Genomic DNA, 4550 nt, shown 5'->3' on the forward strand with positions numbered 1-4550 from the left:
CCACGCCCTTTGCTGCTCCCCTTTCTGATCTTCCTGCTGCTCACCCCTGGAAACCGGTGTGCCTTGGAAGGGTCTCCTCAGCTGCCTCCTCTCCCCACTGTGCCCCCTCGTCTAGGTGATCCACTCATTCCCGGGACCCCACCCGTTGTCTGTGAGGGTGACCACCAATCTCTTCCACCCATGCTCCTCGCTTGCATATACACGTAGTTGCAGGAGCTGAGAGATGTTCTCCACCTGGGTGTCTCAACAGCCACTTCAGCCAGAACCCGTGACCCGTGGGTGTGTCTTGACCTCCTTCCACTGCCAACCACCTCACCTCCACCCACCAGTGAGATGACTCTGGGTCTGCTGTGAGCTTTCCGTTCTCTGCTGCTGCTTCCAGCACTCAGTGGGTGACGCCTCCTGAAACAGCTCAAAGTCATGGCCACCCTCTTCATTCTAAGAGCCACTGCCCTGGTCCCATTCCTCTTTAACTGGTTGATAACGAAAAGGAATATCGACAACAGCCAAAGCATGATTCTGATATGTTGAAAGCGCTTGTCAACTGACAGAGATTCCCCCTCCTGGAACTGAGACCAGCGCCGTGGAAGAGGTGCCGCAGGGCAGGTGGGTCAGGTGCACACTGGCGCCACGCTCTGACTTTCCTATGGGTGAGACTTCAAAGCAAAAGTCAAGTCGCATCTCTAGATGGATTTTCTTTTTCAGAGAAGCAGCAGGCTCACAGTAAACTCGCAGGGAAGGTAGAGATTGCCCCTAAGGCCGTCACACACATGCATGCTGCCCTCACTTCCAGTGCCCTGCACCCCGTGGTACGCCTGTCACAAGTGACGAGCTGCACTGACCCGTCACTCCCCAAAGGCCAGGGTTTAGCCACTGGTTTTCAGTTTTCACTTCTGATGTGTAAAGAAAAGTCTTTCCTGATTTTTCAAATTGGTTAATTACAACGATCATTTGACAAAGGAAGTGTGTGTTTGTTGTTTGTTTCTTTCTTTTCTCTCTCTCTCTCTCTCTTTTTTTTTTTTTTTTTTTTTTTTTTTTGCCATAGGGTGTGTGAGCTGGCCTGAGAGAGACATTAAGAGGAAAAATGAGAAATCACCTCCCAGGGGAAGGTCATGCTGCAATCTCTTCTCCTCCATTCTCCCCTCAGGATTTTGGGCAAGCACACACACATGCCTAACGTGATTTTCAGGCCCTGGGACTTGAACTGTGGTCAGCCACGTGGGAGTCCAGTGCCTTAACCACCACACCACCTGCTACTTCCAGAAAGTGTTTAATACATAGTAGTTGTACATTATTCTTGAGGTGAAGTAAATCAATGTACCATACTTTTTAAAAAGAGGCTTCCCAGGAATCTTACATTTTCGCGCAGTTAATTTTCATGAAGAAAATACTGACTCATCTCTACCTATCTTCAAAGACAGCACAGCAGTTTATGAGCAGCAGGTTAAAAATACACGCTAGCAACTGCCGGGTTGGGTTGTCAAGAACAAGCACCTCATGGTTCACAGCAAAGGTATTTTGTGTGGCTCTTCTTTCTTCTGGAAGATTCTGTGAGGTTTGTACTTGTAAGTACTGAAGTCAAGATGGGGCTTAGTCCTTCAGCGGGCTCCCAAGGCCAAGGGAAGATCAGGGCCCTGCTGCACGAGCCCGCTGGGGTCCGAGCGGTGACAGGACTGATCCGGGTAATGTACTGGCTTCCATTTTTACTGCTGACATGGAGATAATCCAATACCCCTAAGGTTTTATTTTCAATTCTTTGTTAAAGTTCAAGTCAAAGGCCATATCTTGTTATATATACTATGTAAACAGCAAACCACGAGCAGCATCAACTTTTTAAAAACGGAAATCTTGACAGCATGCTCTTGCGGCTGCTTCACGTGTGTTTTTGTTTAGATTCAAAAGAAAAAGATCACGAACGTGGTTATCCCTGGACTCAGACGGTACCTGCCCATCAAGTGCGGCATCTGCTTTATAGAGCAGAGAGCACTTTTCCTGTGATGTCATCATTAAAAAACAATTCTAAGAATTGTTGACTGAAGGTCGAGGTTGAAGTGTTTGTTGTCTGTTTGCCGCAGAAATCGGGGCTTGTTCACTTAAAGTTGCATAGCGTGGTTTCCAGAGGTGGTTGATTTAATTCACCGACCTTGTGATTAACCCAGCTGAGACCTCACTTGGCCTCTAGGAAGCTCTCTAAAACAGGGGGACAGAAGGCCAGAGAGGAGGTTGAGGTGGCAGGATGACTATGCGTGTGGTTCGAGTCCTAGACCTAGCAGCTCAAGAAACACTTGGAGTGCATGCACATGCGGGCCCCAAATCTTGAGAATGGAAGAGAAGGGACTGTGGAGTGGGAATCCCCTCTGGGGGGATGCTTTCTCATTTTCCCTCTCTCTCTCTCCCTCTGGCGAGCAGTTTGCCCCATAGCAAACTATAAAATAAATAAATAAATAAATAAGAAAGAAAGAAAGAAAGAAAATAAAGAAAAAGAAAAAACAGGGACAGAGCTGTATGTATGGCTCTTTATAAATTGTATTAAGTAAAAACAAAAATGGCTTTAACAGGGTCCAGCAGATAGCATAATGATTACATCACTGGACTCCCATGTAATTGACTGTGGTTCAAGTCCCGGACACAGTGGCTTAAAACTCACACTGGGTGTATGTGCATGCATGCCAAAAATCCTGAGAGGAGAATGGAGGAGAAGGGTTATGGTGTGGCCATCTCCCCCTGGGCGGTGATTTCTCACTTTCTGTCTCTCTGTCTCTCCTGTGAGCACACACAACCTATAGCAAAAGTCTGTCTGCCTTAACAGTTGAATTTACAAACAAAATGTACGGTCTTGATTAACCTGGATAGAGCTTCTCAGTGACTCAGCAAGGGGGCAGGAACGGAAACGAATTTCTTATTTTATTTTATTTTATTTATTTTATTTTATTTTCTCCTTGATTTATTATGCAAGATAATTTTTTTGTCTTGTAAAGAACCTAAAATCTGGTCTCAATATTCTACTGTTTACACTTCTCAGAAGGGATCTCGACTCTCCCCAGCCCTGTCCTATACCCTGGTCTCCCTATCTCTCACCAACCGGGAACAAGTGGATGAGCTCTCATTCTCAAATGACCAAATGTTATAATAAATGTGGATCTTTCGTAGAGAACTTTACCTAGAATACGTAATAGTGTAAAGGATTGGAATGAAATTCACTTTTCGTTAAATTTCAGTGAAAGAAAAACTACGTTTTCCAAAGAGAACCTTAAGTCCCTATTATGAAAAAGTAGATTTCTCTTGTTTGCTGATTTCACTGTTTTCATCCCTACATAGAAGGTCTTTACTAAGACTGGCTGGTGACAGCTACCCATCCAGCTTCGGAATTGCCTTAGGCTTCAATCTCCTCGCTAATGTCCGCAGAGACTGCTTGTGGGGATTGTAGTTGTTTTGAAAGAATGCAAAGGAACAAAATGGGGGAAAAAAAAAAGCAAAAAACAAAACAAAACAAAACAAAACAAAAAAAGCACCCCCCTGAGATAAAAACTTCAGAGGGCAAAAGTTCATGAAAACACTTCTTTTTAAATGTTTGAAAAGAAGATGGCTTGTGAGTAAAATCGAGAACAATGATTAAAATGCAAAAGTTCAGAAAGCTCAGAAGTGCGGTTCGGTTTTCCGAGTGTATCTGGCCAGAAGTTGGCCGAGTATACCTGAAAGGTTGTTCCGAAAGCGTTTTTCTAATTGGCTACTACCCTAAGATGAAACCCCTTTACCCCAGCTTTACTGTGTGCAGAAGACGAGCTGGGGGCAGGGGACAAAGCACGATTTAAAGAAGCCCTCTCAGTAGGTCGCCCTTGCTCCAGGAGTGGGGTTTGCAAAGAGGTGTGTGTATGTGTAAACTCATGCCTGCTTATTCGAACACAAGGCGCAGGATCCCAGATAAACAGGCTCGTGATAAACTTGCCGCTGTTTCTGCTACAGCCTAAAGCACACAGCGGATTTGAGGTCTACCACTTTCTCGGGCTTCCTGAATGACCCCTCCCATGTAACTAATGGAAGAATGTCCTCGCCCCTCACTGAAACAAAAGAAGGCTATCTGTAGATGCCAGGAGCTGCAAAGGGGCACCTGTGTGGTCTATGACAGACCTGCACGGCCGAAACCGAGGGCCAGGAGAGCCGCCTGGCTTCCCAAGGTACGAGACCCTGTCACAGTATCTTGTGCCCGCTGGGTCACTGTCACAGACCGCCAGCTGCGGACGTGGGGTCACCAGGCTCGTCCGTCTGCTCACTGAAGTCTATCGGCCTGGGGGCTATGTCCGGCACCGTCTTGGGCTCCGGTTCACAAAGAGGAATGCAGGCCTGGTCCCTGCTCATCGAGACCAGAGTCCCAAAACTGTGGGGACTCGTTTGCGGTATTTTGCTCTTCGCTTGAAGACACTGACACATTCTGGCCGCTCATCCTTCATTTGGAACAGCCGGGAACGAGCACGCAGCCTGGACGAAGGCTTCAGCCTGTCCTGAGGGGAGACTGGTCGGGCCCGAGCCACGGGGCTGGGATGTGGGGGCTT

The sequence above is a fragment of the Tupaia chinensis genome, unplaced genomic scaffold, assembly GCF_000334495.1.
Source record: "Tupaia chinensis unplaced genomic scaffold, TupChi_1.0 Scaffold148065_1, whole genome shotgun sequence".
In the NCBI taxonomy this organism is placed as follows: Eukaryota; Metazoa; Chordata; class Mammalia; order Scandentia; family Tupaiidae; genus Tupaia; species Tupaia belangeri.